Source organism: Grus americana, chromosome 8, assembly GCF_028858705.1.
Source record: "Grus americana isolate bGruAme1 chromosome 8, bGruAme1.mat, whole genome shotgun sequence".
NCBI classification, from domain to species: domain Eukaryota; kingdom Metazoa; phylum Chordata; class Aves; order Gruiformes; family Gruidae; genus Grus; species Grus americana.
The window spans coordinates 6778337-6794062 of record NC_072859.1 but is presented as its reverse complement, the minus strand read 5'-3'; the positions used below and the strand labels follow the sequence as shown (position 1 = coordinate 6794062).

At 57.0% G+C, this 15726-nt stretch overlaps 1 protein-coding gene across 1 annotated transcript in view; it reads right to left on the bottom strand.

The window, feature by feature from the left end:
* CACNA1E (calcium voltage-gated channel subunit alpha1 E) overlaps positions 1-15726 on the bottom strand; it is a 167681-nt gene that overhangs the window by 97411 nt on the left and 54544 nt on the right. The window lies entirely within an intron of this gene.

Here is a 15726-nt window from a genome sequence, read left to right as displayed (position 1 = left end):
GGCCACGAAATTAAAGGCTGCCGCGCCTCTGCAGCTCGGGGACAGCTTGCTTTAATGAAGTCAGTGGCAACACACGCGCACACAAGCGCGCACACACGCACGCACGCCCGGCTCGCTCCCTCGCTCCATCCAGTGCATTCTTTTGGCAAGCACGGGAGCTGCCGCAAAGGAAAAATCAGAGGCGAGGGGAGGGTCTGAAGGGAACAAAGGCAATGGGGGAGCCCCCACCCTGCAAGAAGCCCCGCCGCCACCACCGCCCCGGCTGCAGAGGGCTTCCCAGCACATGGGTACTCCTAGGTGAGTGGCTAAATTGGGGGGCAGGGGGGGCAAAGGGGGGCTCTGCCTCCCCCCTGCCTGCAGGGGAAGCGAGAGGCTCACCCCATCTCAGTCCCCACTGAGCATCTCTACGGCCACATGCACCGTCCCCCCCATCCCTGGGAAACTTTGAGGCTCCCGGCTCCCCGCCAGAGCCGCCCCGATGCCAGCCGCTGCCCGGGGAGAGCCCTCCTGCTCACTCGCATACAGATCAGCCTCCTTAGCACCCCCACATCCCCCCCCATCACCGCCTCGGTATTTTCTTTTTGACACTTGATGTTGGCCAGAAGCAGCAGCAGCTCATCGGAGAGGTGTAAACCCAGTCTGGATGTGTCCCTGCAGCACCTGCCACGGCGGGTGGCTGACCCTGGGGCTGGTCCAGGCTCCGACCCCGCTCCCCCCCAGCCATCCCGCTGCCCACCGCGGGCAGAAGACTTGGGGACGTGTCCGGTGCTGCACCCTCACCTCTGCAGCCGTGCGGGTGCCAAGGTCGCCCAGGGATGCTCAGGGTGCCCTGGGCTGGGCTGTGCCCTGGTGCGGGGGCTGCCTGCCCACCCACCTTTGGGGAACCCCCCCTGCCCTCCTGGCACACACAGGGGACTCGTGGCTCCCCAGGGATGTCCCCCCAGTGTCCTCCCTACCCAACTGGCAGGGCACCAGCCTCACTGCTCAGCACACCCACACACCCTGCAAGCTGCTCACACGCAGGATCCCCCACCCCTCCCATTCAACCCCGCGTCTGAAGGGCTCCCCAGGGCCTTCAGCACTAGCTACCTGCCCTTCCCGCAGGGAGACCACCCGCAGCTCCAGCTGGCATCACAAGACATCCTGCATCCCCGTGATGCTCTTCCCCCGTCAGCCCCACCACCAGCAACCTGCTCTGCGAGCACAACGGCTGCTGCCGTGTCCCCCACATCTGTGGTGGGGTGGGCAGGAACCCTTGGGGCAGCTCATCAAAAACAAAAACCAAAAAAAAGGAAATTTTAAAAAAAAAATCAAGCCCTTCATCACACAAATCGTTAACTCGTGCCTGAGCAGCACCTCACCACAGACTTCCCCACCTTGCAGGCACTACTGTGACTGAACAGCCATGGGACTCGTTTTTTGGCCCAGGCTCTCACGGGTGCGTTGACAGGAGCCCTTGGGCTGCCTGGATGAGGAAGAGGAAGGATCAGGCCCTCCTCAGCAAGATAACAGAGGAGTGTTTGCGAAAAAGGTTCTGGGATCACTCCCCCAACCTCAGCCAGACAGCGAGAGCCCACCAGCTCACCACAACGCCCATCTGCTGCATCTCTACTCGACTTTGCTCCTCCAATTAGCCTTATAACAGAGGTGGGTGTAATTGGGGGATTTCAGCAAGCCCCCCAGCTATATCACCACCACACTGCAGCACGGAGTGGAGCCGGAGTGGAGCAGATCCCTCCCAAAACGCTTCCCAGACCACCAGCCAGCCCTGGCGCAAGCCAGAGTGACCCTGGGCTTTCATTCCACTAACGACCAGGTGATAAGGAGGCCACGCCGGCTACCGACTAATTACAGCCCCTTCGATTCATTCCAGGCAAGACGCTGCCCTAAACGAATCAATTCTGATTTGTGGCTCATCCCCTTTGCATCCTCCTCCCCACCACCAGCGTGGCATCAGGAGCGATGCCACTCTTCCCACCTTTGAACCCCTCGAGCCGCTGTTAATTAGCCCAAGGCTGGGCCGATTGCCAGGAGCAGATCCTCAGCCCTGCAGAGCTCCTGCCTCGGCTCCCCCCTGGCCCCCCCCCAGCCTTCTCCCATCCCCCTGAGCCTGCAGGCAATGCCTCCACCCAGCCTAAATCCTCAGGCTCTGGCTGGTCCCCAGAGGCCAAGGAGGACGGGGAAGGCTGGACCCAGTGCTCCCCCTGCACCATGCCTGCCTCACCGCTCGGTGCAAGGGGCTGAGGAGGAGGAAGGCATCGTTCCTCCCGCCGCCTCGAAGCAGGGATGCACACCTTACCTGGACACCTCTGCTGGGACAGCGGGCTAGCCCCTGCGCCCGGGGGGTTCGCTCTCGGCTCTACTCTATATTCGCTGCTGCAGAGCAGAGCGCAGGATGACCCCGCTGGGAGCCTCTCTCCTGCTCAGACGGTGCTAAAGGATGGGATATTTATGAGAAAGCAGCTCCTTAAGAGAAGATTGAAAGCAAGGAAGAAAAAAAAAAAAAAGTCCCTGGCTATGCCAAGAGATGCAGGCTCGGTTTCCCAGGATGTTTATTGCCGTTCTCGTCTTGACCCTCACCCCAGCACGCTGGGATCGGTGAGTCAGGGAGAAGCGTGGCTGATGCCCGCATGATTCAACATGGCATAGAGATTCAGAGCCAGCTATGTGGGGTTGTGGTTTTGGTTTGGTTTTTTTTTTTTTTTGTGAATGAAGGAAATCCAAGAAGACGGGGCAACAGCAGGTGCCGAGACAGGAAGGCGCTTGGGATGCGCTGGGTTTTACAGAAACCGGCTAACTCCCCTCCTCACTCTGACATTACCATCCAAGCCTCCTCCTTGCTTGCTTTTCTTTTTTTTGTTTTTTTCCCCCCTCACCCCCAGCCTTGCCGCCACCCCCGGGCATCACCGGGGACGCTGGGCTGCCCCTTCCCCGGGGAGGCCCCATCATCCCCCCCGCCGCAGGGACGCGGGCCGGTGCCCGGGGCTGCCGCCGCCGCTCCGGCATTGCCATCTAGCGGCCGCCGCCCCCTCCCTGCAGCCCCCCCGCCCATCCCACCCTCCGGCAGCAGGCAACGGGGCACGGATTTTCCTCCCCCGGCTCCCGGCCGAGCCCCCCCGCCCCCCCCTTGCCTGCCCTTCCCGCGGGGTGCTTTGAAGGGGACGCACAAAGCCCCTCGCCCGGCTATTGCATCCCTTCGCACGGCTCTCCTGGCGCTGGAGCGGCGTCCGGCTCACCCCAGCCCACCCAAAACTTCCCGCCTATGCGCCGCTGGGTACAGGAATTATTGTTAAAAGCATCCTCTGTCGAGCCCCGGGTTGCTCAGAAAGCTGGGTGCTCAGGGAGAGCATCCCGCAGGGGACAGACCCCTGACGCAGCCCAAGCAGGGTCTGGAAAGGGGGGGGACAGGCTCCGCTTCGGTGTCTGATATTCCCAGGAGCTCCGATGGGCCGCACTCATCTTAGAAAGTGGCTTTTGGCATCCTGATTTGATTTTTTAAATAAGGCTTTAGCCATGCTGAGAGGAAAAAAATAATTAAAAAAAAAGGATCAAATGAGAATCATCTCCAGTGCTCGGGCCAAATTTCAGATTGGGACTGGGTAGCTGTGACTCAGAAGCATGTTTATAACCAGGCAGGAATGGAAGGGTTTGGGGTTTTTTTCAGGAACAAATTCATTACCTGCCGGATCAGGAAGAGATGTTTTCCCCGTTTGCGAAGGGGAAGCCCTGCCAAGCCCAGCACCTCTGCAGCAGGGCGGCAGAATCCCCGGTCTGGTGCAGCTCACCCATGGATACCCGGGATGCGGGTGGAGAAGGTCCAAGCAGCTCCAGGATGGCATCTCCAGAGGAGGGTACCACCACATCTCTGCCTGATGTTCATCTGTGCAGATGTTAGCAGCTGCGGCACAGGCCACGACAGCCCCCTTGGCATCTCTCCTGCCAGCAAAGCTCCGGGCCAGGCACAACGGCCTCGGCCACGCTGCAGAGACTCTGCACTGCCTTGCAGCAAGGCAACTCTCACTCAAGCCAGGGCAAACGTTTCCTCTCCACCATCTGCTCACTTTTCTTGGTAGCAGCCTTGCCCAACTCCGTGCTTCCCATGCCTGTTCGCCCCAAGCTGCCTGCCTCACCAGGACGTGCCTTCCTCAGCACTAAATACAGAGAGAAGCATCATCATCTTCCCAAACCGCCTGGACACATCCCCAACACAGACCTGAAGGGCTGACTTCGCAGGGTCAGCACCATAATTTATTCACCGAGAAATTAAACGGCTGGAAGACTAGCAAAAGCCGGCAAATTTCACACCGAGCTATAAACTATGCATCCAGATTCAAGCAACCGCCACTACTCCACCAAACCCCTCCTGGTGACTCTGCTGAAGCAGCCACACCAGGTGTCACACAGCAGCAGCGCCAGAAAAACTTGAAACTGCTTTAAGCTGAAAGGGTGATTTGCTGTACATTGCCAAACATACCCGTATTCACCAATACCGCCGGTTTTAACTACCAAGACCCATGAGTACAACATCCAGTCAATCTTATAAAGCTCTCTTTCCTGGGATGGAGGAATAGCCCCTCTGGAAATGAGGATTTTGGTCGCTTTATCTCCCAACACTCACTCACAAGCAGGAGCACAGGTGATGGAGATGCAGAAGGAGCAGCGCCGTAGCAGCTCTCACCCAACCTTCCCCGCTGCAGCCCCCTCCCAAGACACAAGATGCAGCACACCTCGCATTCCCACCCCAGAGATCCCTTTTCCCAACCTCTCTGCACGTGTGTGCCTAAGAGAATCCAGCCCGGAGCATCTTTGGCCCCATTTTTTAAAAGGCCTGCCAGTTCTCAGCTATCGAGCAAAACACAACACAAACACGAGTGTAGTTCCCAGTGGGTCCCACTCAAGGTTCCCCAACCCACAACGTCCCACCACACCCCAGCGGGGCCCACCAGTCCCCAGCTTCTCTCGGGGCGAGATGCCAGAGTTGATTGCATGCATTAGCCACGGTTTTTCAGGGAGCTCCAGGCAGAGCCTGGAGGAAAACCCATGAGCCTTCATCCCTCTTCCTCCTCCCCTCGCTGCGTGCACGCAGATGCTTCCCAGTGCCTGATCTGTTGTGACATCCACCTGTGCGAGCAAAGGAGAGACACGCTAAAGGTGCCTCCGCAAGTCGGGCAGGACGTCGGAACAGGGATCAGGTGCCGCGTATAATCTGCTGCTTGTGCACCGAGCGCTCTTCGGCGCGGGCCAGGCGTGCCGAGATGCGGGCGCCGCAGCCCAGCACCAGGTCCTGTTCAGGTGGCCCGAGCCCCGGGGCTCGCCACCACCCACAGCACCCTGAGGTCATGAGCACCCCAAGCTAAATTCCTCAAGTCCCTCCTGAAGCCACCAGAAGTGCCCAAATGCACCACAGAGCCTTGAAGCTGGGTGCTGCCCCACGCTGCATCGCTGAGGGCCTGGAGCAGCTCGTACATCTGAGCCACTGATAAAATAGAAGGATGTTGCATCTTGAATCAAAGAGGGATTTAGCAGCTAAATGATCGCACGCTGAAAGAGCTCGGAGAGGTTTAAAGGACAGCCGAGAAATCTCCGGTCCTGCGCATTTACGGGGACGCAGCAGGGCTGTGCATCCAGCCCTGCAAAACCCGCGGGAGTCGGTGCTGGTGCTTGGTCTCGCTCTGCCGCTACGAAGCTGAGTGCCTGCACTCACCCACCTCCCCGCGGGCTGCGCAGGTCTTTGCACTCTCCAAAAAGCCCAAACCAGAGCCGAGGGCCCCCTCTGCAGCCGCGTACACCACCGAACAAGCACAAGGGGTTTGCTGACAGCTCAAGCAGAGGTGGGCGAGATCCCGTCACCCCCAAACCATCGCAGCCAAGGGGCAGCATCGCTTTGCCCCGGTGCTGGCCGCAGCAATGCCAGGCAGGAGGGAAGCATCCCCCGGCCTGCCGCCGTCCGCTCTCCTATTCCCTACTGAAACACCCCACGCCGAGCCTTTCCAAGGACCGCAGCCCTCCTTGGGCTAACTCTGCCTTAGGCTGGGAGGCTTCGCAGCTCAGCTGAAGAGGCCTGAAATAATCACCCATTAATAAATTGCCTGGAGTGCCCTGCTGCTTTATTTAGCCTCGCGAGTCGGGCTCTAATTAGCATTCGCAGCCGCATCCCGGCTGCTCCGGGCAGGCACGCAGCAATCCCAGCTCTCGGAGAACATCTATCCGCTTGCCCCTGCTTTTCCATCAGATTAAAGCAAATTTCCATCACCGCAACCCCTCCGCACAACCTCTCCCCTCGGCTATGCATCCCAGCCCGACGCAAACTGAGGTGGCAGTAGGGGAGATAGAACCTCTCCATCCTCCCCTGTCTCTGACGGGTCCAGTTTTGGGCATTGCGTTTCCAGAGAGGCTGATTCAAGAGGATCCAATGGGAAAAAAATAGGAATATTTGAGAATGACCCTGCCAGAAGAATTGGGGCTGGGCAGCACGGAGGAGAGGAGACCAAGGAGAGGAGGGAGGGAAGGAGCACGGACCTGGGGAGGGATATTTCCCTTCTTGCCACCAAAGCCCTGTAAGCACAGGGCTCACAGAATCATAGAACATCCTGCGTTGGAAGGGACCCATAGGGATCATCGAGTCCAACTCCTGGCTCCACACAGGACCAGCCGAATCAGAGCGTATGACTGAGAGCCTTATCCAGACGCTTCCTGAACTCAGTCAAGCTCGAGGGGGCAGATCCTGCCACAGCCAAGCACCAAAACACTGAGCCGCCAAGCTTTATGCCTGCGTGGGAACGAGGGGATCAAGCTCAAAAAAGACAACCCCGGGGCCAGCCATAGACAGTCAACAGGAGAAAGCTTATTTCTAGCCAGCCAAAGGGTTGGGGAGGGAATTTTTAAAAGCATTTTTTTCAACCTCTGCACTACCCGAAGCGGAAGAAATCCATCAGCATCCTCGAGACCCCTCTGGCGCAGCAGCAGCATCTCCTGCCAAAGCCAGCAGAAGATTTTCTCCTCCTTAGATCTCCTCTTCGCCCCCACAAGAGGCAGGTCCATGCCCGAGGACCATCCTGTACTTTCTCTAATCCTCTGCCTGTCCTGCGAGGCTCAAGCCAGACAAGCACGGCAGCCACGGGACCAGCGAGTGGGCTGACAGAGGAGCCTCCTGCAAATATCCCCAGCAATCAAAAGAAAGCTGGACCAGAATCCCACCGTCTCCATCCCCAATCTAATGAAGCCAGACTCACAGGCTCAGCTTTCTCAGAAGCAACCTGCAAGCAAACAGGGTGCTTTCAATAAAATTACATTGTCAGGACAACAGCCAGGAGAAGACGGAGCTGTTGAAAAATTTTTCCAGCAAGTCTGAACTTACACTGAGCAGCTGATGCTCAAGACAGTCAGAAGAGCCCCATCCCTGGCGTGCAGCCAGGAAGGAGACGCTGCTTCCATCTTCCAAACCTGTGAAAGAGAAAAGGCCAAAGAGCAAAACCTCTCTCCGAAAGCTACTCAGTGCTGGGAGGTGCGAAAAATACGTCCCCCTTGCCGCAGCGACAGGCGGTCGTCAGCTCGACAGCCTCTGCGAAGGCAAACACCCTCGCCCGTCCTCGGGAAAGCGCAGCTGAGCGCGATTCCTCAATGGGAAAAAGTTCATTGAAGAATTTTTAGGCTTATTTCCACTCGAGTAAAGACACGGAGAGGACAGTTACAGCGTGTTAGCTACTGGCTTACCATCTCACGAGCTGCAGCGGGGGAAAAAAATGACCCCCTGATGACAACAAAAAGGACTCGTGGTTTGTATCGGAGCTCACAAAGATGACACGTTACGGCATCATCCGCCACGGTGGCGTGCTCCAAGCTCACAGGGAAGCTGCGTCCCATCAAGCAACCAGCTCGCAGCTGGTCAGCATCATCCATGAAAAGATCAGCCACACCACCGGCTCTTTCGGGTGTGTTTTGGGAAGGACGATGCCACGCCGATCTCCTCCGGCACCGCGGTCCCCCCGTGGCTGGGGACGAGTGCCAGCGTGTTTCTCCCAGTGAAAGAGCGGGATCCTTGCTGGTACGCATAGCACCAGCCCAAAACCAGCCGAGGAACAGAAACGTTAACGTGTTTTGGGCGACCCACGCACCCGTAACCCTGCGCTGAAGGATCACAGCGGGCTTTGCCATCGAGCATTGCAAAAGGTAAGCGGAGACAAGAAACGCATCTCTCCTGTCTGCTTTTCTGAGAAAGATCTCTCGATGGCCACCTTGGGAAATCAAAAGCCACATTTGAAAGCTGCTCCAGTACAACTTCAGGGACCTTCCTAACTCTTCACATCGATTTTTTTCAGCTCTCACGTAGCACAAGCGGTCCAAGCCAGGGATTAATGTTTTGTCATGCACAAACACAGCCAACGCCTTTTGAACTAGAGAGGGCCGGCTGGCAAGTGCAGAAGAAAAGGCTGTAACCCCCCCAGAGACAGCTGAACTGAGATCGCGTCCCACACGTACACAGGCTAGAAACGTCACCATCCACGGCATCTGTTCATGCACGGTTAGGTGGAAGTGCCATTCCCATGGGACGGGTTCTGTGCTAATCATAGAATCATAAAATCATAGAACGGTTTGGGTCGGAAGGGACCTTAGAGATCATCTAGTAACTAATGCTCACAGCTGGGTTTTCACCAAACTTTGAAAAATCTTTTCCAAGTTTGAAAACTGTCTGGCTCGAAGTGAAGAAAAGGCCATTTTGGGAGTGCGCAACAAGAAGTCATCTCTGCTTTAAAATGTAAAACATGCTCAAGACGTATTTTAAAATGTAAAACAGAGTTAAATTAAGAGTTATTGTCTGACAGGACTAGATACCTCCTGAGGTCCCCTCCACCCTAAATTACCTTATTACCCTGTCATCTCTTAAATATACACGGGAGGAGGGGGGGTGTACTACATCTTAGAAACCGTGAATAGAAAATAATGCGAACCATACACACCTGAGAGGCTGGAAAGCACCTCTCCCACAAATATCTCCTGGCCAGCAGACAGCCCCCCCCATCAGAGTCACTTAGGGATGGGGGGAGCCACCTGGGAGAGGGGAACAGGTTGGATTATTCCAGGGGAGGGAAAGGTACTGAATACCAGAAGTTTCACCGCGTGTGTGCTGCACGGAATCATGCCTGCAGAGCTCAGCGCAGGGAGATGCTATAAAACCCAGACTGATAAAGCAGAGGGTTGTGCTGCCATCCAGAGGGACTTGGGCAGGCTGGAGAAACAGGCAGAGGAACAGCATGAAGTTCAGCCAAGGGAAACGCCGAGTCCTGCCCTTGGGGAGGAACGACCCGGTACGTGCCGGCTGGGAAGCAGCTTGGTGGAGAAAGCCCCGAGGGACCTGGTGGACACCAAGTTGACCATGACCCAGCAGTGTAGTCTTGCAGCAAAGAAGGCCAACAGCTTCCTGGGCTGCATTAGGCAAAGCATGGCCAGGAGGTCCAGCTGATGACCCTTCCCCTCTGCTCAGCCCTGGTGAGACTCATCCAGAGCCCAGTGCTGGGCTCCCCACCACAGGAGAGACATGGACTTACTGGAGCTACTCCAGCAAAGGTGACCAAAGGAATGGAGCATCTGCCCTACAAAGAGAGACTGGGAGAGCTGGGGTGGCTCAGCCTGGTTGGAAGAGGCCCAGGGGAGGTCTCATCAACACGTAGGAATACCTGATGATGGGGTGTAAAGGCAGAGCCAGGCTCTTCTTTGTGGGACCCACAGACAGGACAAGATGCAAATGGGCACAAACTGCGATAAAAGAAACTCCATTTATACACAGGAATAAACTTTTTGACTGTGAGAGGGACTGAGTATTTGGCACAGGCTGCCCAGAGAGGTTATGGAGACTTCATCCTTGGAGATACTCAAAACCCGCCTGGACACAGTCCTGGGCAGCCTGCTCTAGGTGACCCTGCTTGAGCAGGGCGATGGACCAGGTGACATCCAGAGGTCCCTTCCCACCCCATCACCTCCCAGCAATTCTTTACTTCTGAGCCCTGGCCAGCCCCAGGCCGAGGGGAAAGTTCTCTCTGAAGGCTGGTTCCTGGGAAGCACAACCAACCCCAGCACGGCGCACGGCTTCAACGCGACCCCAAGATGTGCTAACAAAGCTTTCCGACACCGGCAGCTGAGACTCCAGCGAAGGAAGCAGGACCGAGACGTGCCAGGATGCGGTGACAAGATGTGAGGCAGGACCTCCTGAGCAGAGGCATCTGCCGGGAGCCGCCTCGTCCTCCAGGTTCAGCAACCAGCTCCTGACTAGCCCAGCTCCCTGGCAGAGTGGCCCCAGCCACACAGAAAGGCTGGCACAGACCGTAATTGCCCACCCTCCCGGCAGCCTTTTGCAAAGTCACTTGAATTAACTCAGAAAAAGAATTCTTCCTCCTCCAGGGTGTGCCAGAAACCCAGACTTCGAGGCAGCGCAGAGAAGGATGCTGCTGTTCCTATGCTGTTGCCAGGACATTCAGCAGAACTCGAGTTCATCCTGGGTCAGAAACCAATCTCCTCTCCGTGCATCAAAACCTCGGTCCGCACTAAAGGAAAGCGAGGAGAGCACAGGGAGGTCCGGGGTGGATACCTCTGGGAGAGATGCTCCTCTGCTGCTCAAGGCCAAGTTACCATAATAAAAGCCATATTTCATTGCCCGCAGGTTTAGCGCATCCACGGCCCTTTCCACCACCTCTTGCAGGGCAAAACAGAAGCAAGGAGAGTCATCTTAACTGAGAGACGCTCGTTAGGCTCTCGGAGGGGTTAATTGCTTTGCCCTGGGTTGCAGGGGACTTGCATGAGAGACACGCATGTATCTCCATGAAGGATGCTCCCAGGTACAGGAGCCTGGCTTTGCCAGCCACCGACATCTCGGGGCTTTCGCCCGCAGAGCCCCCACAGCTCCTGCCAGCTGCCTGCCCTGCCAAGACCTTCCTGCCCAGCTCCCCAAGCCCCCGGGCACGCAGCAGCAGACACCTGAAGAGGAGCCCACGGTGGAAAAGGACGTGGCTGAGCCGCCTCTGACAGCAACCGCCGCTGCAGAGGTGCTGGAGGAGGAAAGTCATCTGCGTCCCAGGGCAGGGAGGCATGAGGAAGGGTGATGGGCACGGGACACTGGTGGCAGAGCCAAGACCAGGAGGGGATGCTGGGGCACCTTCTCCCTTCCCCAGCAGCACCCACAGGGGAGCAAGGGCTGCCTTTTCACGGGTCCCTCCCAGTGCTGATGCTGCAGCCAAGAGCACCTCCTCCAGCCCCTCACCCCCAGCCCCTCACCGCAGCAGGACAGCACCGAGCAGCCCCCCACAGAGCCCGCACGGGTGGACAGGAACCACTGCAGAGAGCGGGGAGCAGGGCTGCTGCTTCCAGCACGGCAGCAACACCCACTACATCCAACACCTCTCCCAGAACCGTGCCGCAGAGCTACCAACATCGGTGACGGCAACTCGGAGCCACCCTAGGGCTTGTCCCTTCCCTGCAGATCCAAGGAGAGCCGGGGCGATGGGTGCTGCTCCAGCTAGGGCCACGCTGCTGCCCAAGCAGCCCCAGCCCGGAGGCATTTCCCTCGCCAGCACGGAGGAGCAAGCGGCAGTGCCACCCTGTGCACGCTCCTGCCCTCTCCATCGCTGCAGCCAATTAAACCCAGATGGTGTGACGCGCTGGGGAATATGCTGGGAAGCAGCGATGGAGCTGGCAGCCTAGCATACGCCAAGGGGGCCCTTTGTCTCGTTCAGCACCAAGGAAAAAAAAAAAAAAGGGATTTAAAAAAAAGTCGCCTTCATTTGTAATCTGGGATGCAGAGCGTGCACGTAACCAGACAGAGACTGCCAAGTCGTAAAGAGCCCCTGAGATCTGTTAGCAACACCCTGTGCATTTTCACAGTTTCTTCTGTTCTCTTACTTCTTCCAATAAAAACGCACGGAGGCAGAGCTGCAGCGACGTTATGCTCCAGCCCAACAGGCTCCCCACGAGCTGCGTTGCAGGGAAGGATCCGAGCGAGCAGCAGAAAGCTCTCCTGCCCTGCCGCCCCGCAGACCGCAGACCCCCACACGGGCTACAGGGAATCTCACTGCGGACCGTACCGCGCAAGGCAGACCTCGTATCAAAGCCATTAACTCTAAGATGCTACAAGACAGGAGATCACTTTTAACACCGTTACCCTTTAGGAACACCGTCCTGTACCACAGGCAGAGTGCATCGCTTCCCGCAGGACCGAAACCTGCACCCGTCACCCCTGAGCCCCAGGTACCTTAACACCGAATTACAGCATCCCACCTCCAAACTGCATCACAACCCAGCTGCTTTCCCTCCGCTCTCCCCATCTCCCATGCTTCCTTCCCGACCCCTGGGAATCAGGCTTTTCCATGCATCCTTGCTGCAGATATCATTCCAAAATGAAGGCACAGCTTGCATTCCCCAAATTGCACAAGCTAAACTCAACAAATACCCGTGCACACGTGGTTTTAAACCACGCGAGGCAGGTTTGGGTCCTGTCCGCTGCAAACTCGGCTTGAGGCTTTCCTGGGATGTTCCCCGGCTGGCTCTGCCTGTCCTTCCCATCAGCTACGGAAGGCAGCTGCTCAGCCTGGAGAAGCCACAGGAGGTTCCCGGTTCATTTATTTTGACAAGGCGCTTTTCTTTTGAGCTCTCTCTCAGCCAGACATAGCCCAAACGATGCTGCCACGCATACACAGCGGAGACACCGGTCAGCCACACCGCTCCATGGGGATGGAGGGCAGGGCATCAGGCTGGGGTGCTGGCAAACGGGTCTTAGTGGCCACCTTGGGCTTAAGTCCCCTATGCAAGAACAAGGTGGGCTGGTACACGAACCCATCACCATAAAGTTAAGCCTCCTACAGAGCCGCTGCCCCGCACGTGCTTGAGCAGCCTGTGGTAGACTGTCTTCTGCTCTCCGCCTCAGTTTCCCCATGAAAAAATAGGGAAAAGAGCATTTTCCCCCTCCTATTCTTATTCCGTCTTAAGGGAGACGTTTCACTTGTGGGTTTTTCACTGGCAAAAGGCAACAGAGAAGGAAGGGATCAGACCTGCTGATGCTAACGCCGGTAAGAGAAAGCCTTCACTTCTCTTCCCTCATTGCAAGCCAGCACAAGAGCGGCTGCACACCAACATCTGGCTGCACACCAGGAACGCCACATCTCCAAAGACAAAGCTACCCCGGGGGACCAGAGGTCTCCTGTGCAGCAGAGACACCCCACGGGCAAGCCAGCCATCCCCCTGGCTCTGCCACAGCTCAAAGCCGAGCGGAAAAGCCATCTTCCTGGCTGCCCACGTTCCGTCTAATACCCACCACCACGCTGGGGCCACGGGACAACACCACCCCCAGCGACAGCCGAGCTCCGTGCTCGGTGGTGCTCACCGGGAGCGTCAGCACCAGAGCCCCCAGGCAAAAGCCCCTAGGGTGAGTCAACCCATGGCCGACTGCAAGATGGACCCTTCTGAAAATTAAATCACAGGGAAATGGCATTATTACTAATAAAATTATAGATAAGGAATTTAATTTGCTTCCCCCCCCGCCCCATGCTACCTGTCTAGTCCCAGAGAGCATCCACGGCACTGGGCTTACCGGCTCTGCACACCGGCCTGGACTTTGGCAAAGTTTTTGGGGAAACATCACAGGTTTATGAGTCTGATGTCAGAGCAGGAGCCTCTGGCACGTGGTTTTTGCAGGTGGAAGGGAAATCAGGACACCTAACTCCGGGAGAGGCACGGATCCAGCCCTCTGGGGCTCAGCCTGCCGCACCGAGATCACCGGCTCCCTGGGAAGGTTCCTGGCCAGGACGGGCAGCGGGGATCTCCGGTCCTCGGGGGGACACGAGGTCCACGAAGCCCGAGGACTGCCGACAGTGCCAGAGCCTAGCATCCCCCCGGCACCGGGCGCTTCTGCGGAGCGCCAGCATCTCCACCTCCTGCGGTGTGGTACCAGCCTGCGGGCTTGGGCATCTGCAAGGAGAACATCCCATGGCCAGACCCCGACAGTGATGAGCCCGGGCTGGTGAAGGGAGGACAGCCCATCCCAAATCTCAGGGATGCCAGCCTTAGCCGTGACTTCCCATGCACACCCACAAAGCCATCGTAAAGCAGGCCGAAACACCACACCCAAGCATCCAAGAGCCGGGGAGCGCAAAGATTGGATCCCACCAGCCTGGGAAAACCCCCGGTTAAACAGGGAGAGGTTGGGATGGCAGGCGCCTGCGTATTCCCATCATGTTAAAGGCGGAAATATCGGGCTTTGTGTTTGAGCTACCGCTAGATAGAGAAGCCGAGGGTGGCGAAAGGGGCACGTCCCACATGGTACGAGCAGGAAGGGCTCCGGATTCATCTCCCTGCCACAAAATAGAGCTGTAGTCATCCAGGCAGTTAATTAGCGAGCAGCCGTTCTAGGAACTCGCTCCGCCAGCCGACAATTAACGAGGCCATCCCTCTGCTTCCTGCCCGGCCATGATTTATTCATCTGGCATCCCCGGTGGGTCACGGAAGATAACAAGGCACCGAGCGCTTGCCGAGTCCATATGTCAATTTATTTCCCCTGCACGGGGCTTCCTGAGTCACCGGCCAGGAGGTTCCCTGGGCGCAAAGGGATGAGCACAGAGCCGAAAGGGCTGGGGAGAGCCCGCCTCGCTGATGGGCTGCCCTCCAAAAAAAAAAAAAAAAGAAAAAAGAAAAAAAAAGAGAGGCAGGAGCAGCCTCAGTATTATCACAATCAATTTTATCACGCAAAGCATCCCAAAGAAATCCCACTTGCTTCAAACGAGCAGAGCACCGACCTGGATCTCACCGAAACAACGTGCCACGTCTAATTAACAGAGAGGCTCCCACCTCCTTCACCGCCCCGGTGTTTTGTAATACATTGATTATTCCCCAATTAAAGTGCCCAAGGCAGGGAGCTGCTCCGGACCGGCGATATTGGAGCAGGATGTTCTGCAGCAGCTTATCCCAGGCAATTTTGCTGAGTAGACGCAAGGAAGGGAAACCTTGTAATTTAAATGCAGTTTGTGCAGCGAATGCTGGGCGAGGGAGAATAATCCAGCACCTGGAGCTGGGCTTCTTGCGCAGCACCAAGACAAACTACAGGTAGAAATTAATCGAGGGAAAATAATAAGCGGGTTCTAGCTCTGCCAAGCACTTCTCTTCCACGCGCCCAGGTTTGTTAATATCTGCAGATTGCTCTGATTTAGGGGGGCTTGACCACTTCTTAGGATTAAATACAAATCCCCTCGCAGCAGGGCTCAAACCACAGTAAAAGCAAGAAGTGATGACCCCAAACGCATCCAAAAGCTCTGCCGCAGCCAAGGGAAACTGTCTTGAGAACTTCCAAGTTCCCTTTCACCAGGCTTTCCATCCCACCAACCGCCCCACGATTCGGGGAACCCCCTCATCCGCAGAGGCCCCTTTGCACCGTTCCCATCAGATGCCACCCCTCCAGCTCAGAGCCGAGGAGCATCTCCGACCGCTTTGGCTGACAAAACACTCGCCCCCCCATTCACGGCGCACCGGTACCCCTCTCCATCTCTCGCGCGCACCCCACAAAAAAAATACCGTGGTCCAGCTGGCTCGGACCAGCCCAAGCCCTGCAGGACCTGTGGGACGTGCTGAGCCCCAGGGCAGGGCACGATGGGTGCTGCACGAAGTCCCAGCTGCTGGAGGCAGGACCACGCGTCCCATCAGTTTTAAGAGTGCAGGGAGAAGAAAGCATCCAGAAAAGGTTTAGCAGGGTTA